General features: G+C 34.4%; 1 long non-coding RNA gene and 1 pseudogene across 2 annotated transcripts; both read left to right on the top strand.

The window, feature by feature from the left end:
- The first annotated feature begins 1055 nt into the window (after positions 1-1055).
- On the top strand, positions 1056-10723 carry LOC148875835 (uncharacterized). Of its 2 annotated transcripts, XR_016105608.1 has the most exons (4): positions 1056-1174; positions 2058-2492; positions 6475-6552; positions 10376-10723. It is a non-coding gene; the product is annotated as an uncharacterized LOC148875835 (long non-coding RNA). The 2 variants fall into 2 exon arrangements; XR_016105609.1 differs by lacking the exon at positions 2058-2492.
- On the top strand, positions 4713-6282 carry LOC148875836 (protein FAR1-RELATED SEQUENCE 5-like; annotated as a pseudogene).
- Positions 10724-19861: the final 9138 nt, after the last annotated feature.

Here is a 19861-nt window from a genome sequence, read left to right as displayed (position 1 = left end):
TGGTATTATCATTAGAATATGTTCTCAATACACAACATAAATGTGTTGTTGGGGGCTGATTTGAACTCGTTTTTGGGATACTTTCTATGGAAGGTGGATGTGAATTCTGCTAATTAAACCCAAACCAAATGTAAGTGGCATCTAAAAAGCAACATGTTCAAACTTCATATATAACCAATTTTGTGAGAAAGGAATCCATTATTTCAGTCTCATATTCAACTATGGGGTGTCAAATCAGGTTGGAATGTATTTTGTGGGAAATAGATACCAACTATTGAGTTCGGATCTGCTTCACACATAAGTTTCAACACTTCCAAATGATATGATGACACACATTTCACCGTGAGACTAATGTGCATTATTAGATCATGTTGGAAGAGTATTGTTAGAACTTATTTTGTTGAGAACAGATCCATCTTGAAACACAACCCGAAGCTTCAAATGATTTTGTATTTAAAAGAAATGAGGACTAAACTTCAATTCCAATTAAGTAAAAATGTTTTGATAGACTATAATAGTCTATAAGATTCAAAATATCGATACAATCCGATACATCGGATGGGGTGTATTGGCCTGTACCAAAGCTTGCATTCTTTTTTTTTTTTAAGTTTTTTTTTTTTCTCTCAAACTGATTAGGAGGTCGGTTTAAGGTCCATCTAACCGTTTATAGGGGCATATCAAAGGGCCCCAGTGGCTCCTGTGTCGAGATGTTTCAAATGTACCAGTAGGAAATGCCCCAAATTCAATCTAATAAATTTATTTCCTTACCCAAAAAAGAAGAAAGGAATTATTTTTGGTTACTATATTCCTTGTCAAAATCAACCAAGAATAATAGAGGCCCTTAATTTAATTCCAAACTACAGATTATTGAGACATTCAAATCAATCAACATTTCGTCATTATAGTACCACAAATAGAGTTCAAATTTGTGCCCCACACAATGAGCGGCCACCACATGTCCAATCGCACGCGGTCAGCATTCCCGCGTATGGGGCTAATGGGACGGTAGCCCCAAAACGAGCCTAAAAAACTCATTTCAACATTCTTGCCCCCTCAACCTTAATGCGTGCCTGAACTGAGTCCCCTGACCCTCATTCTACTCCCCTCCACCCAAGCTCAAATCCAACTCCCTCTCCGGCACCGGCGATCGCTTCGGCTAGTTCACCATCACCAAGTACTCTCTAACTCTCATATTTTGTTTTTGTTTTTTCATTTCAAATCAAAGAAACCCTATTCTGATGTTTTGTTTTTCATTTCAAATCAAAGAAACCACCGACCATATACAACAACCATCGGCAACAGTAAATAGGTGGTTCTTTGCTCCCCTCTTCCATCTATTCATTTTTTTCCTATTTGCATTGTCCCCAAATTGTTACACTGGGTATATGTTGTCGAACATAGAACGGAACTTGACTGTACCTGAAGTTGCCTTTTGATTTTGAAGTTGGTTTTTTATTTTATAGTTAAAGATCTTTCTCAAGTTCTATGTTAGATTAGTGCAAGGACTGAGATGGAGAGGAAGAGTGAGACAATGGTGCAAGGATTGAGAGGAAGCGATGGATCTAGAAGATCTTGAGGAGGTTGTCTGATTTTATGAGTTTGATGGTCTCGTATATATAGAGCATTTTCACTTCTTCAACCCAATAGTGTAGTACCATATTTCATATAGATTTCTATACTGCAAATTATTTCATAAACCACTTGTATGCAAATGAGTATTTGAATGCTTCTATAGGGACCATATCTTTTGTTATTTGACATGTTGGCTATATTTATAGAATATGACCAATAGTGCTTTGATGTTACATTGCTCATTAGGAAACAATCCATGTTTGAGTCTACAGCAAGAAGAGATGTTTTTCCACCTTTTTCCTATACAATTATGCATGAATAAAAATGCTTTCTTTTGCTTTTGAAAAAACAATGCACATATTTTTTGTTGATTTATGTGCTACCTGAATTGCATATTATGTTTTTTTTTGTTGTATTATTTAATTCCATATTGGGTTAATTTCTTAGTTCCACGTAAGAATAATTTATTTTGGCATGTGCGACAGGAAATGGAGGGCACACTAAACTCTGTGTAAAGGTTGGTGTTTTAACTTGATGGAGATGAGGGTGAACCATCCAAACCTTCATCTAGCATGGGTAAAATGGAGGGTACCAACATTGCCAATGCTTTTGATGAGGTAGTGAAAGAAGGGTAGGATCCATCTAATGGACGCCAAGAAGGTTGCGGATTGGGTGGGCGAATTTCAAAAATTTTCTACCTTCTCTCAACTGGGAATCATATTCCCTAAATTTAGAATACAGTATTCAAGGATCCTACTTGAACCATAATCAAACCAGATCTGTACCAAAAGATAAATGGGAGGAATATACCTGATCCGGAGAAGCAGTATCTCCCAAAGTTGGTGTTCACGCCCAAAGAATGCTCCAAGATCCGTTCCTGCTGAAGATGACACAGCTGTGAATGGAACAAAACCAGCAGGGTGCGTCCTACACACTGGATCCTTCACAAGAATCCTCTGGAAGTACTAAACACTGAATCCTTTTCAGTCTTTCTTGCAAGACTGATGTCAAGAACAGATTTCTTGACTTTCTTCTCTGCAAAGATCTAATCTTGCAATGGCAGATGGCGGCGGCAGGAGGAGATTTTCAAAACAAAAAGGGCTGAACTGTTTTTTTTTTTTTTTTTGTTTTTCTGGAGAGTATGAATCAGATCAGATCTAAATTCGAAGGAGGTATCCTATACCTCTTCAAGGTGGTTCAAAATTTCCTCCTTTCTTCTTGATTAAGAAACCTCCTTTTTAGGAGTTATCCCAATCCAAATCAGTATTTGGATAGGGGATAATCTTAATCCTTTTGCAGATAGAGTTAGCTTACTCCTGATCTTATCAGGAGGTTACCAGATTCAAATTTAATTTGAATTTGGTATCTAAGAGTGGATAAGGCTAAAGGCCCAATCCTTTTACTAACTTTAATCTCAAATTCGCCCCATGGATGGGTGATCATATCAGCCCACCTCGAAATGGGCTTTTGGCCCATTAAGTGTTCAGTGTCTAATTACTTTCCAATCTGCTGCCCAGTTGGGCTTCTTTGTATGGCGTGGGACCCAAGCATTGATCTACACACCAGCCACATGGGTTCGGCCCAGCCTTTAATACAAGGCCCAGCCGAATTCACTGAAAAACTCAATGAACCCCTTGAGTCCATCATATGGACCCTATGGGCCCAACACTTACATTAAGTGGTCCCTGGGCCAAGCCATCTTATAAAAACCCAGGGACTGTGGGCAGGTGCAAGATTAGCCCATCAGGTATTATCCCCAATGGTCTTACACTTAACCTCTCAGCTCTTAATGATCAAGCATTGCCCGACAAGAGAGGACCTCTCCCTCGGCTGCAAGGTACAGTGCCGCACTCTCCTCTCACATGGATCCCGGGAATTAAAACCATTTGCAAACAATTCGAAACCGAACATATATATATATATATAAATATATTAATTTTGCAAAACAAAATTCCAACGATTGAAATCAACTGCCGGCAGTTTGGTTTCCATCAGAGAGAGTGCATTCCCGATCATTACCCTTTGTCCGACAAAGTGGCTGATTCTGTCACTATGATCACCCACTCAGATGAATTCTCAAACTGCCCCAACATACCCAGGTTTTGATCCCCGCTAAGGATCTCACTGATTGGCATATCAAAGGCAGCCTGATCCAACACCTAGTGAAATGTCATAATCGAGTCTAGGGGTCAGGTGTAACTTTCCAGTTTTGCCCATCTATCTCCAAGGTCCAGGGCAATACTGGAAATCTGGTCCGGTTCAAGGATTCAAGTAATCCCATACTGCATGTGCCTCGGGTCTTACCCTGATGGCTGAGATAGGCCATCCCAACACTTGGTGGCACACCAGTATCAACCTTGGCAGGATAAATCTCCCCAGACTTATCCAACGGTTGTGAACATTTAAAACTAACATGAGTCTCTATAAATGTCCAGTTTTAGGGTTTCACACAGAATTAAACCAAACAACATGAATCAAAAATGCACTTTATTTATTTCCACTAAATAACAAAAGTACATCAAATCAGATTGAAGCTAAGGGCATACAAAACTGTCTAACAGGTAGAAGCTTTGCCTAACATAAGTTAAGAACTTCATAAACCCACTAATGATTTGCCTACATGTGAGGAAACTAAAGACATTGATGCAAGTATTGAAAATACGTTGAAAGAAAAGTTAAGTGCTATTCCTAAAGAATGTACTCCAAAGGTTGGCATTATATTTGAAACAATAGAAGAAGCATGTAAGTTATATAAGAGATATGTCGGGAAGGTGGGGTTTAGTACTAAAAAAAATAGAGTTGTTGACAAATGGACTAACCAAGTAAGATATTGCAAGTTTTGTTGCTCTAGAGAAGGCAAATATAGTGCAGATAAATGTAGGGTCAATGTAAAGATCAGTAGACCAATGACAAGATGTGGTTGTATGGCAACTATGAAGATAAGTCGTGTGAAAGATGGTTATCGTGTCATTGGTTTTGATGAGATGCATAATCATATGGTCACAACCCCTTTTAAGTCGCATCATTGAGGTCATAGAGAAAAATCAATGAGGCACAAGGTAATCAAACTATAATGGAAGATGATGTAGTAATTGCTCTAAAAGCAGTAATGGAGTTGATGGTAAACGAGGCCAGTGGGCATGAAACTATTGGGTTTACTTCTGTTTTAGGCTAATGCTCAAATGATTGTAGACTATGCTTATTTTGGTGTTGTGATATGTTTTGACACAACATATAGAACAACCAAAGAGAATAGATCATTTGCAGTATTTGATGGGGTGAATAATTATAGGCAAACAATAATTTTTGTGTTGCATTGTTGTACAATGAAATTGCATATACTTTTGAGTAGTTGTTTAATGCATTCATCAAAACCATGGGAGGAAAAAGCCTAATACAATTATAACCGATGATGATGCAGCTATGACAAAAGCAATTGGTTTAGTGCTATCAGAATCACATCATCGGTTATGTGTATGGCATACGTTCCAAAATGTTGCAAAACACTTTAGCGGTGTGTTTGAGAAATTTAAATCATTTTCCAAAGATTTTAGTAATTATGTGTATGATTGTAAATATGTTGATGATTTTAAAGATGCGTGAGTGGTCATGATCAATAAGTATGGACTTCAGAAGAATGAGTGGCTGCAAAGATTATATAGTAAAAGGCACAAATGAGCATTAGCTTTTGGACGACAACCAATCGGGATGAGCACAACACAAAGAGCTGAGAGTTTGAATGCTTCCCTCAAGAAATATCTCAATATTAGGTATAATTTGTCAATGTTTCTTTGATACTTTGAGAGATTAGTTGTTGATGGGCGGTATGAATATTTAAAAGCCAAATTTGCAACAACACAAAGCACCCCAATCATGACAACATATGTGGGAATAATGGATTTTTGCTTCTCGTGTGTATACACCACCAATCTTTTCCATATTTCATAACTAAGTAATGCAATAATTGACTTGCACCATTGAAAAAGATCGTGTAGTGTGACATTTGATTCAGGTGTATGGGGTGAATCACCGGTTCATTGTGACATTTGATTCAAGAAATAAAACAATTAGTTGTATTAAAATAAAACAATTCAGGTATATGCAAGAACTTTGAATTTGTTGGGATCTTATGCAGACATGTATTGAATATACTTAATTATAGGCGAGAGCCCTTACCATCATCTTATGTATTGAATCAATGGACAATTTGTGCAAAAAAAATGCAAGGGTGTAGCATCTCATGGCTTTAAGGCTGCACCTACTGATGATGCTAACAACATTGTTATGCAAGTAAGAGAGAAGTTGTTGGAAGATGTGACAGGGTGTTTAAGGAAGTTAACAATCATTGAGTGATCATCTATAGCATCTCATGATATGCAACTTGAAAATGAAAAAATTGGGCCTCCTTGCACTGGTCTTGATGGCACACAATTAGAAATGGATATTGGAGATAATATCAATGTAATGAATGTTGGTGATAACACCAATGCAACGGTTGTTGGTGATAACACCAGTGCTAAGGGTAGTTCTAGGGGAATTGGGTTTCCGAAATCAGCAAAGGGATTTAAGCACAAGGTTATATTTGTACACTCTTCAAAAATGTCAAAAAATTCCATAGAGAAAGCATTAGCCAAGCGGAAAAGACCAAAGAAAGACCAATCTGATGACAAATGCTCTTCACATGTATTTTTTATTTTATTTCAGTTTTAATTGTTCAAACATTTACCAATTGATTCTTTTATGATTTATACATGTAAAGATAGAAAATTGATAAATATGGAAACACAAGGGTTCAGCCACTCTGTCATATACACATAGGTATTAAGGTTTAATAGGTGATAAGTAGTTAATCTTGGTATATATTTTTGCACTTGAAACTTTAACAAAATCCTTATAATTCAGGGTCAAGGTTCTAGGGGAAATATTCAAAATACTACAAATGGAAGTGACCCACAAAGAACCATTCTTTACCTTCTTCATGTAAGTTATTTTTTCCTCCGTTGCGAATTTACAATAATTTCAAGTAATTTATTATGACATTATGAGCTACACTATAGTTGAATTAGCAACAACATCACACCATGCCCTCACTTTTGCATGTAGTTGTTTGAAATTAACTTAAAGTTTTAAGCAAATATCAATTTTATTAGACAACAAATAACATATTCATTACATATAATTTTTTGCCACAAGCACCACATTGGTTCATGTATAACCATTATAGCTCTTTTGTAAATGATTTTCCCATACAAGTGGTGTATATGGATTTTTTTAATACTCTATAGAACCATTTCAATTCATAATTGGGCATTGTATCTATAGGTAGAAGTACTAGAAGTAGGTTAAGTCAAACCATCTCTAGTGAATCTCATATGAGTCAGGTGAAAATATATATGTGCAAGTGTCTATTTCTAAAAATGTGTTTTATTTTTTGTTTTATTTTTTGCATAATTATAAAAACACTATCATGTGTAAATGAAGGAATCATCTTGGATTGGATCACTCTATCAAGACCAACAATTAGAAGGGGGGGATGTCTTAGGCTAGCATGTAAAGTATTTTATCAGTCAGGTGATCAATTAATTTCACATCCTAAAATTTCTTACTAATTTTCTCATTCTTATTCTTACTTATTTTTTTGTGGAGCCAAACACCGCATGGAGGGGATATTATTTAATTCATTGAACTGCATTCAACTTTTTTATTATGCCATGGCTATGAAAAATTCACTTAAAAAGTTGTTTGGTTTATAGGTTTTGGCTATGGTTATGAACTCTATCCAGCTTAGGAAAAATGATAGAAGGAGAAAGGGGAAATAGTGTAGTGGTTTAATAGTACTACTATTTTGTAAAATTTATTATTATTTTGTTTTATGTTGTATGCTTTGGTACAGACACACAAAGCTAAACTTTCAAACACTTTCCATTGGAAAATATTGAATATGAGTGCTTTATCATGCTATTGCTTCATTTGATCTCCATGTCATGGGATGTGTAAACCTAGGTTGATATGTTGGTCATAGGTGCACAATCGTTTTCTGAAAGGTTGAAGAAGTACTAGATGAGATGGGGAATAGATGCATAATCCATTGAATGTTATGTCAAAAGCTGATGAAATGCAACTCCTTCATACCATTAACAAGGTACTCATGGGGAATAGATGGTTGCAAAAAGCTATTGGGATTCAACCACAGTTTCCTTACATGTTATTTGTAGAATTGACTAGGGGTTTTTATAGTTGTATGCTTTAAAGGTGATTCGTGATTCAATCACCTTTATAGGTCAAACCATACTAGATGTATCCTTAATAATTATGAAAGACAATTGTTCAATTTTTTTTAACAAACTTCGGTTGATGAAAGGATTTTGCCAGTATTCATAGACTAATCTTCAGTTCATTCGATACCTAAATAGTCTATTTTTTTTGCATTCAAATATATGCCACAATGAACCAATTAGATGCAAACTAATTCACCATTAATAGCATTGCACTTTAATTGGTATTCTATGAAAAATTAAGGCCCATGTAAATAAATAGTCTATTTTTTTTGCATTCAAATATATGCCACAATGAACCAATTAGATGCAAACTAATTCACCATTAATAGCATTGCACTTTAATTGGTATTCTATGAAAAATTAAGGCCCATGTAAATGAATATTGAGGTGTCTCTATTGTCTCTAATGGTTATGATCAAAAAGTAATATAGCCCATCGAATTTCTCTAATGGCCAAGAAAACCCAAACGTCTATAAAGAAATCCCATGATGATGTGAGGTTTAGGGTGGCCATTATCATATGAATTGTGTGTTCTAAAAATAAAACTAATATAGAAGTTATGATGAAGGTATCGGAATGATTGATCATCAACCTGACCTAGAAAATCAAAGACAAAGATTTTAGTGTTGCTAGCACATGGGTAAATACTTCAACATCCATAAATATAATAGTTATCATTATACTTAGGAGCAATTAGTTCTTGTACCTAATAAATAGTAATTGGTTCTTTCACCTATATACTAATTCTTGTACATGTACAAGAATACTATAAACACAACTACAAAACTAACAAACAAAATCTGTATAATCTTCAGTCCTTCGGTAAATAGCTATTGTGAAACCTCCAGAGCATCTAATCATTCAACAACTAACTTCTCTAGCTTTTTAATATGGCTTTCTAGATTCACTACATTGTTCTTGATTGATGTGGCTTCATTTGAATTAATTATAGGAATTGCCCATTCAAAAAAGTTGCAAAGTTTCAAATTGAAGTACTTGATATTGGAATAAATTTCCTCCTCAGTGTCATTTGCCTACATACATGCAAACACAAGTCAATACTTTTAATATATCAAATTTGTCATCACAAACACACAATGAAAATATAATATTACTTACAGGCTTGCCAGGGCAAGTGTAAAATAACTTTGAGGGTTAGCAGATGTCTCTGGCACACGAAGTATACATTGTTTTCAACACTTGTAGCATTTTGCATTATACTTTAGGCTATTATGAAACCTAATTCCATATACGAATTGAGAACTCATTCTTGTATTGATAGATGAAAATTAATTATTTACTTTATTCCATCCATTTTATACTTTATTATATTTCTATAATTCAATTCAAATTCAACAACAACATAGTTTTGATAATTTTGATGATAACAAATAAAGTAACAGATAACATAATCTCATTCGGATAATTCCAGATAAGGTACTCTCTAATATGTTCATTTCAAATTAGTCTCATGAGGATTTTTCACAATATTTCTAGAGCTCAAGAGGAACTAATTTCGATAACAGTTGGAAAACTAATATCTTGGGTGTCAACAACTAAAGGGATTCTGGCCTCTCAATTGGGGGCTAGACTTCCAATAACTTTTGCCATTTGTAATATGGGGAGTGTAGTGATTGTACCCCATCAAGGTTTTGCCTTGGGGGGGATCTCCTTTTAATGTATTTCAGTAATGAAATTATTGGAATTGCTCCAAAAGCAGTAATGAAATTGCTCCAAAATCTAATGTAACATTGTGTCAAGCAGTAACTTATGGCAGAAGGTTTGTGATATTACTATTTATTGTTTTATCTGCCATTGTCTAATAACTAGATGTTTCAAATATATGTTCAATAGTGAAAAAACATGCGTATTTCTCAAAAAATTTACTCTTAATGTTTTTTTTAACTGAGTCTCAAGAACTTATAAAGGGGAAATAATTATAGTTTAGTGAATTTCATACCTGATACTACAGGAAATTTAAAAGGGAATGGGCATCTAAATGTGCCTTTCTATATTATGTAGTTTATTTATAATTTTATATGTATTTTATTTAGGTATTTGATCATGTTTTGTCTAGGCTATTTAGGGTCTTCTGTGGCATAGAGTGGATATGGATCAAACTCTGAAATTTTATCATGAATTGGTCACTCTGAGACTTAAATGTGTCAACGTAGAGGTTTTATCATAACACTAAGCAACTATCCCTCAATATGCTATGGATCTTATGGTGTCAGTGAAAATGCTAAGTGGTAGCAAGATCTATTTATTGACATAGAATTGATAAAATCCATATGGTTATACTAGTTTGTCAGTTTTCTAAATATATGATTGCATCTACAAGATATTTGTACATGTGAAAGTGTTGAGATTCTAAAAAATCTATTTTGGTATGAACCTCATCAAAGAGAATAGAAAAGAGAAAAGACGAGCATGCATAAAGTTCATATCTCAGTGGGATAGTTGTGTTCAAAATGATGAAATGGCCAGAGTGAACATGGTTTGTTTTCTGTTACTTCGTTTGTCAGGATCCTTTCAACAACACAGCTTTGAAATGAACAATATTGGAGAGTACCTAGTGATGGTGAAGTGGCCAGAGCGGTCGTCGGTGCAAAAAAATGTAGTGTTGCCAATGGTCATAGATGGTTGGTGGTTTCTCTTATTTGAAATGAAAAAACAAAATATCAGAAAAAAAAAATGTGTGAAAAGAGAGATGATATGAGAGTTGGAGAGTACTTGGTGATGGTGAAATGGCCAGAGCAATCGCCGGTGCTAGAGAGGGGGTTGGAAGAGGGGAAAAAAAGCACTGTTGCCGATGATCGTTGTAGATGGCTAGTGGTTTCTCTTATTTGAAATGAAAAAACAAAACATCAAAACAAGGGTTTCTTTGATTTGAAATGAAAAAAAAAAAAAAACAAAACAAAATATGAGAGTTTGAGAGTACTTGGTGACGATGAACTAGCCGGAGTGATCGTTGGTGCCAAAGAGGTAGTTGGATCCAAGCTCGGGTGGAGGGGAGTAGAATAGGGTCAGGGACTCGATTCAAGCATGATTTGAGGTTGAGGGGGCGAGAATGTTGAAATGGGTTTTTTGGGCTCATTTTGGGGTTAACAGGACGAGCTAACAGCTGTCCCATTGGCCCCACATGCGGGAATGCTGGCCACGTGTGACTGGACATGTGGCAACCGCTCGTTGTGTGGAGCGACGGGCGGTGGGGCATAGATTTTAACTCCTACAAATCATTGAGACTTTCAAATCATTCTTTCATCCACGTAAACAAGAGATATAAATGCAACTTAATTTTATAGCTTTAATTCTAGTATATGTAAATTGGCGTACAAGATATTGTTAAAAATATTGGTCAATAGAATAAAATCATATCTTAATAAATAGATATCCCCCATTCAAAATTGCACTCATTCCAAATACATGGTTGCTTTCAAAAGGGAAGGAAAAGTTATGATACTTATTTTGCAAAAAGAAAAAAAGAAAAAAAAAGATATGGAAAAAAAGAATGTGGTAGGCTGGAGTAATAATCATTAGAGAAATCGACCATGGAGTGAATTGGATAAACAGATCATGGGCATCCATCAAAATTGAATAAATTGGACCATGGAGTGTATAACCACATTTTCATATCAAGACCTTATCAATGGATCTTTACCAACCAATTTTAACCCAACAAAGGGGCATAAGATAAGACGACGAGACCTTACTCTCCCCATATATGTGCATAAACCCTCAATTAGAGGTGCAAGTTGGGCAAGTTGGGCCCGAGCATGAGGTTAAATCTGAATTGTCCAACCCAAGCCTAGCCTGAATTGAAATTTGATGCACTCAGGTTGGGCTCAAGTTGGTCAATCAACCCACATTAAACTTTAGTATAAATGTATGTATGCATGTATAGTTTATTAGAAAAAAAAAGTGCATATATGTGTTCTACATGCATATATGTATTTACATAGATGAGTTAGGCCTTGTTTAGGATAAGGTAGGGTTGGGCTTGAGCTATCTAAGGGCTAGGCCTGGCCCGACCCAACAAAAATAAAATAAGCCAAAACTTTTGGGTTCAAACCTAGATCGAAGCCCTAAAATTAGGGGTGTCAATGGTATTCAAAAATCCGATTTCGAATTCGATATTTGACATAATCGAATCGAATTCGAATAATTCGAATATCTAATCGGTCGAATTCGGATATCCTATTCTTACCGAATAGTTAATTGGATTCAAAATTGGATATGACCTGATTCAATTCAATATTCGACTGATTATTTAATTCTTATATATAATATATAAAATATTTATAATTTATATATAATAATTAAGTTATATAAATAATTGATATATTTATATACTTGAGATCAATAAAATATTTATTTTATATATCTATTAATTCTCTAAAATAATTAATTGATAGAATTCGAATCAAATTGAATATTCGAATATTTAATCGGATTCGAATTCGGGTGTTAATTTTCAATATCCGTCGGATATCGAATCGAATTCGGGTATTGGTTTTTTTTTTTTCGGATTCAAATTCGAATATTGCCTGGTCCAATTCGAATTCGATCTATTTACACCCCTACCTAAAATCCAAGCCTAAGTCCATGTAAAATTATGGGCTGCTTCCATTTGGGCTTGGGTTGGGCCCACCCAAGTTTCATTCCTACCCTTAGTAGGCAAATTATTAAGCAAGAAGAATGACCTAAATGTAAAGGTAAAAGAGGGGGGGTTCCTTGATCTTAGTGTTGTAGTTTGCTAATGACAAAGATATCAATGGAATGGTTCTACCTGACCAACCAAACCAAATTGAGTCGATTATATCAATTATGGTTCTATAATTTGGTCTGGATTAATAATTGGGTCAATTCTGGTATTTGCTTGTTCAAACCAATTAAAACCTATACTTTTATTAAATATACAAAGGTTTTCTAGTCATGTCTAAAATGGTAGATTTAATGGATAATGTATAAGATAATATTAGTTAAAAAACTTTGTTTATTAACAAATAAATAATTTACTATTTACTGTCACTTTTATTAGGGTTGAGCATTCGATTTGTTAGGTTAAAAACTAAACCAAATAAACCAACATTTTTAAAATCAAATTAAAAAAAAAAACTGAAACCAAAATCGAATTATTGAAAAACTGAAATAGTCAAAACCAAAAGTTTTGGTCTGGTTTTTTGTTAAAATCGTATTTTAATCATGTATATACTATTATATATATTATAACATATAATATATATTATGAAAGCAAATTTCATTATATTATATACTAATACACAAATTATATAACATATTATACATTATATGTTACACATTATATATTACATATTATATAACAAAGTTCAGTTATTCGGTTAATCTAATTTCTAATTTTAAAAACCGAAAATAAAAATAACCAAACCAAAATTTCCAAAACCCAAAAAACAAACAAGAAATTGAATTTGGTCTTGGGTTTTCTCTAGAGGATTTATAGAAGCTTCCCCATTGCAATTATGGAGGGGGGTGTGGTTGTGGCATATGGGTCGAATTGAGATTGTGTAAACATGCCTTTCATTGGCTGACAAATGTGCCTTTTTGGCAAATTTGTCATTCTGGGGTTGAACTGAGGTTGAATCTCGGTCTAGAGGATCCCAAGTAATTAGGGGATTTTTGGGGTTGAGGTGAGTCTATACCGCAATATGTAAAGAAATGATAAACCCTAACCAAGGGTTGATAACAATATGTAATTTTTTCCCCTAACTGGGAAAGCAAAGGCGTGTTGGTCTTGTTTCCCCACTCTTTCACAACTATTAAAAGAGATCAGAATTGTGAAGTGGGATAAACATGCTGAGGTGTCCATATGAGAGAAGGAAAAGACATTGATAAGGTGGCTTCATGAGAGAACAAAGAAGACTATATGAAAGAGGGCTTGAGAGTTCTTTATTGGGGTAAGGGAGAAAGCAAAGGCCATGTGACGTGGCACCAACTAAAGTAGAGGGAGAAGACTTGCTTTAGTGTGTACACACACACACACACACACACACACACACACACACACATATATATGTCCAAATTCAAATATGATTAGTTAATCGGTATGAATAAGATATCCAAATTTGACTGATTACGATATTCATATTATCCGGATTTGATTTGATTATATCAAATCTCGAATTTAAAATTGGATTTTTCGAATGTCATTTACACCCCTATATGGGCCATAGTAGTAATATTTGCCCATTATGGATTGATGTAGGAAATAAGGTTTAAAAATAAAAAATACAAAACATTACACTGTATATATTTGTATTTGTACTCTTCCCAAACTAAACCTAAGAAAATGATTTGTATTAAACAATAGACTTCTCAAGGAATGGGCTTTTGTCTAGTTGTTTGGTGTCAGAGGGAACTTATAGCTATACAAAGTAGAGCAATGGAGTTAACTAGATTCTAATCTAACAACCATAAACCCCTTTGTCCCTCTCCTTACAATTTGGTCGATCAACCCAAGTTTTTGCACTTTCAGGGGTTGGGTTGTATGCAGGGCTGTAATAAGGCTAGATTTGGATAAGATCAAGCAAAATGCAAATATGATTGGGTATTTGGACCATTGTGTGTGTGAGAGAGAGAGAGAAGGAGATCTAAATCTGATATGATCGGATTTTGGAGATATTGGATTGGATTCCAATCATATTGAGTGGGTTATTATTCTGACTTAATTTCATTTTTTTTAAAAGATAAAGAAAAAATATAAAAAACTAACTACTTTTCACATTTAGGTTCGACTATGATATCGAAAATATATGACATCTAAAAATTTTTTACCAATCAATTGGTATCATAAACATGGAAGCCAATCAGTTGTTATTTATCAAAATTAATGGTGGGTTTTGATTGGTCAAAACTCTTTTGATACCATGTCTTTCTTGCATCATAAATTTTCCCTTCACTTTTTAGATTTATTAAACATGACATATTGAATTTATTGTGTAAATTTATCTATAGTATCAATGCTCTTCATCTATATTAAATGAATATATTATAAACTAATCAAATTGGATGGGGCTAAATCCACATTAGACCAGATTATTGATCCGATGTAGAGTATAAATCTAGATATAATTCAATTATTCAAACGGATCCTCCAAATCCAAGATGATTAGATCGGATGTTTGATTGGGTTTCTAACTTTTGAAATCTATTGACTGCCCCACTTGTGTGTATGCATGTATACTATGTAGGCATGTGTTAATAATATATGTTCGTACCAAACCCACCTTCAACCATCCATGCTACAAATAGTCATATAAATATATGAATTATTCATTTATTATTTTCTCCTAAAGAATGTAGTATGTAGATTCCATAAAAATACAACAGAAATCATGACGAAAGAAGTTCTTAAACCTAACCAACCAACACAAGTTGCACCCGATCTCGACCGGATCTCAAGTCATGACTTGACCTACGTTGTGTTAGGGTTGAGATCTAGAAGTTCCTTAGGGCTTATGAGGGCCCATTATTTGAAACAAAGATATATACATATATATATATATATTAAAATGGAATGTGTCAAGTTAACACTTTCATGCCTATTGATTTATTCTCCAAGTCACTTATATTTTTTTCCGGTTTTTTTAATTTTCTATTTTTAAAATTAAACAAAATAACTCTAGTGACCAATCACCATTAAAACTTTTAATGTTGCTCATTAACTCATCATTCTCTCTCTCTCTCTTAGTTATAAAAAAGATTTAATTAATAAAAGGAATAAGACAAATAAAAAACTGATATCAATTTAAAATTAATATAAAATTATCTAGCAATTACTAATTTATAATTACTTTTTACTAATTTAATATCAACTAAGTTCTATTGAAAAATATAAACTTAGTATACTTAATTAAATTTAATTTTACTAATAATTACAATATTAATCTTTAGTATAGTTTAATTATTTTAAAATCAATTTAAATACCATTTAAAAATAAGGAAATTATAAAAACCTCCTTACATTTTTTAACAATCCTATGAAACTCCTCATTGTTTTGATCTTAATAAAAACCTCCCCTATTGTTATGAAAAAAGGTGCAAATACATTTCTTTTGTCATCATTCCAAAGAAAAAATTTTATGTAATGCTGTAATTTTACTTCACTTTAGCCTTTTTGCCGTACTTTGTCCAAGAAGAGTAAGGAGATTTATTCTTTGAAAGTTGTTTAGCAAAATAAATTAGTGAAGGGTGAAGTTGAAAGTTTAAATTTTGTATGATAATTCATTAAAAATGACAAGGGTATTTTGGTAACTTAAATGTCATTGTTACTAAAAAGCCAAGGGAAATGAGGTATTTGCACTTTTTTTTCAAAACTATAGGAGAAGCCATTGTTAGGGTCAAAATACGAAAGTGGTTTATATAATTGTTATTTAGATGCTTTTTATTTTCAAAAAAATAATAAAAGATAACATTAAAATACAAAAAATAATACAAAATAATTTAGAAAATAGAAAATTGGCCACTCTCACTAAAGCACATCGCAGTGATTGAATAAAGTAGACATGACCCAAAAAAATAATACCATAAAACTCCATCACCAATTTTGTTTATAAATAAAGTACATCGCAGGGATTCCGACTAATTTTGATATAATTCCGAATATATATTGTTGTGTGATCTTTCGTGCAATAAGTTGTGGGCCGCCAAGGGTTGATGTTGGACCCACAATCCATCCATTTATTTTGTCAAGTTTGTGGGCTGATTTCCATGTGGACGTTCGCGCCGGGGAAATTGCATTCTAGGTACCAGAGGACCCAATTCCCTAATGATGACCGCTTTATTGATTTGGGGGTTTATACCTTTTTGAGTGCTATTTAGGGGCCGTTTGGTAATAGGTAAAGTTGATTATGACACCTTAACGGCTGAATGGTATATTGCATTGATTATTCATTATTATATCCCTAACACTTTTGTTACATGACATTTTATTGGCTAAAAGCATTAAGTCATTCAGCCCTTAATAATTCAAGATTTAGGGTTTGTTTGGTTTGTGAGAATAGAAGTTTGGAATCAGAATCAGAATGATCCATTTGGATTTCAACTGTTTAGTTGGGTAGAATCGAAATTTGCAGAAATGATATTCTCCCATTTAAGGAATTGGCCATATTTTCTCCTCATCTGAGAATGAAATCTCATTCCGGTTTATTTCAATTCTTATCTGAACCGACCAAACTATGAGAATAGACTATCCGATTACAAATAATTTTGATTCTGATTTCAATTCCTACTATGAACCAAAAGATCCTTAGATTAAAAATTCGTTCATGCGGTTTAAATAATCAATATTTAATTCAAAGGGAATGCTATCCCCACAAGTAAAACCGTTGTACTGTTGTTCAAAGTTGCTCCAACTTTAACATAGTGCACGTGATTGACTGATTGACCAATTTTCACATAGATTCCCATACCTTCAGAGTGTGTGCAGGGTTTTTGTTTGCAAGAAATTTCGTGGCACTTTAATTCAGGTGGAGCGTCCACCATTCCCGAAAGAATGATAAAGAAGAACAGGGGAGGACTTGGCTTGCTTTGCCCCAAATCTAGCTAAATGAAGCATCCCTAAGCCACTCAAACTCACCAAAAATGCAACTAAACAATACAAACAAAATGAAAAAAACAACTAATTGATTTTCGAATGTCTTTGATTGAGGTGATAGCAATCTAAGATCTCTTACCCGTCCAATGTGCAGATAGAAAGGATAAAGAAAACAAGAGAACAAATTACTTTTCCAATTCCACCTCCAAATCAATGCCGGATTTGGAGGCTTTTATAAAGTATTTCTTCATGTCACTATTGCTTTTTTGGAGTGTGATATGTGTGGACTTTTATGAAAAAATATATTATCATTAGGACTATTAATAGCTTCTTTGTCGCAAAATCAGAGGCAAAATCTCCCATCTTCCATCTTCACTTTCTAAAAAGTATTTCATTCTTTTGTTGTTTTTCGCATGATCACTTTGAATCATGGTTTTTAAAAACGAATTGGTGATCGAATCGGTCAGGGATCCGGTTACTGGTTCAAACGATTTGATCATTTGATTCGAACGGCCAGTTCGTTTTAACAAAAAAATAAAAATAAATAAAATTTTGAAAAATGGTTAAAACCGTTTGAACCATTTGAATGATTAATTAGCCGATTCAGCGGTTTACTGACCAAAATCAACAGTTTTGAGAGAAAAAATGCTTTTGAAGGACAATAGAACCGGTCTGACCGGTTCCCGATTTTTCCGATCCAGTCTGATTTTGAAAACAGTGCTTTGAATGTACGTTTTATCTCCAAATCTGAATACTTTTGGCTGTATGGCAAGATCTAATGATATTTCTTTTCTTGATACCGAGGGAGGGATTTTTACTTATAGTTGGTATGGTATGCCATTCTGTTTCCAGTTAAAGTGGCAGCCCATTTTAAATGGCAAAATGTAATATTTGAATCAGATTCTTATTGGGGCCATTTAATTAACGATGATAAATTAGAGGGCTTTCTGAAAAGAAAAAATGATCAGGGTTTTAATGGTGTTTTTTTTTTTTTTTTTTTGGTTAGACCGTATTAAGTCATTCTGTACTTGTTTAAACGCTGTTTTAGTTTGTTCTTAGGAAAGGGAATAGAACAACTTATGTAGTTGCTCAAAAACTAGTTTATTTTTATTTATTTATTTATTTATTTTTTGTGAAGGGAAACCCTAACTTCCTTCCTAACTAGTTATTACAAGTTTTGGTTGTGTTTGGTAGTTGCTATTTCTAATTGGAACATTTTGGGTTGATCACTACAAATTGGTGATTTGTATTGATGTTTCTACACACAACCTCCCAAACATGCATTTTTATGGTATGCCTATTTCAACTGTAAATAGGCTCAAATAGTAGTTATTTATCAAGTTGTATCGATCAATCCAAAGCATTTTAGGTAGAAAAAATAAAGATATTGATGAGGGCGGATTTGGCCCTCCAGTGACATTGTGACACATGGTATCTCGGAATAACTGGGTGATACCTAGAACCACTTAGGCGACAACTTACCTTAGCCAAAATGATGGAGTCCCAGCTAGTGACTTGGCACTGTTGCCAACCTGGCGACCTGCCTCTGGCGCTGACCTAGCAACCTGCCTCTATCGCCGACCTGGTAGAAACCTAGCCAGCGACCTTGTCCACGACTCGGCTAGCAGCACCTCGTCCAGGGTTGACTTGTGGTACCTCGTCAATATTGGCTGGAACGACCTTCCTCGAGGTCCTGGTGGTGACCTACAAGACATGCTTGCTGTCGAATTCTGCATGCATCCCATCACTCCCGGGTCTCTCGGAAGTTAGCTCTCACACCGAATGTTTTGGGAGAAACCAAGTAAGGCACAAAGATTGGCTCTGAGGACTTTAGAGCAGTCCTGGACGTGTTGCATGATGTTCACGCCAAACAATGCCTATATAAAGGTACGCTTGATTGTTCTACTCACTAGCACTCAAGCTTGCAAGCATTCAGCTCGCATTCATAGCAGAATTACTGACTTAAGCATTGGAATGACCTCGCCGGGTTAGCTACCCCAGGTTCTCTAATAGATTGTCTTGCAAATCAATCCAGCTCGTTGTCCACCTGGTGTCTGAATCACCCTCCAGCTAGGAATAGTCAGATCGTGCATCATCAGATATCAAATACAACCTATCTCTGTATGATGATTTTTTGGGAAGATCTATAATATAATCGTTTGCTTAGGGGCCATTACTTGGTGCAGTGGTGGTATAAATGTTTCAGGTAGAAAGCATTATTTTTCTAATTGAGATAAAAACTTCTCACCTTTCTTGTAAGAAAAAAAAATCTTTAATTCATGGAGATGCTTAGGTATTTATGCAATAGGTTTTAGCAAGCCTTGGTCAAAATCCTTAAAAGAGACCTTTTAGATTTGAAGAGATGTAGGAAATTCATAAAAAATACAAAGAGGTTATTTGTTGAATCTTGAAATACATTTATATATGGTTTAAAGTAATA

This window comes from Nelumbo lutea, chromosome 1 (genome assembly GCF_056320005.1).
Source record: "Nelumbo lutea isolate HS-2025 chromosome 1, American lotus-T2T, whole genome shotgun sequence".
Taxonomy (NCBI): Eukaryota; Viridiplantae; Streptophyta; class Magnoliopsida; order Proteales; family Nelumbonaceae; genus Nelumbo; species Nelumbo lutea.
The sequence above is the reverse complement of the archived record's forward strand: the minus strand, read 5'-3'. Positions and strand labels throughout refer to the sequence as shown.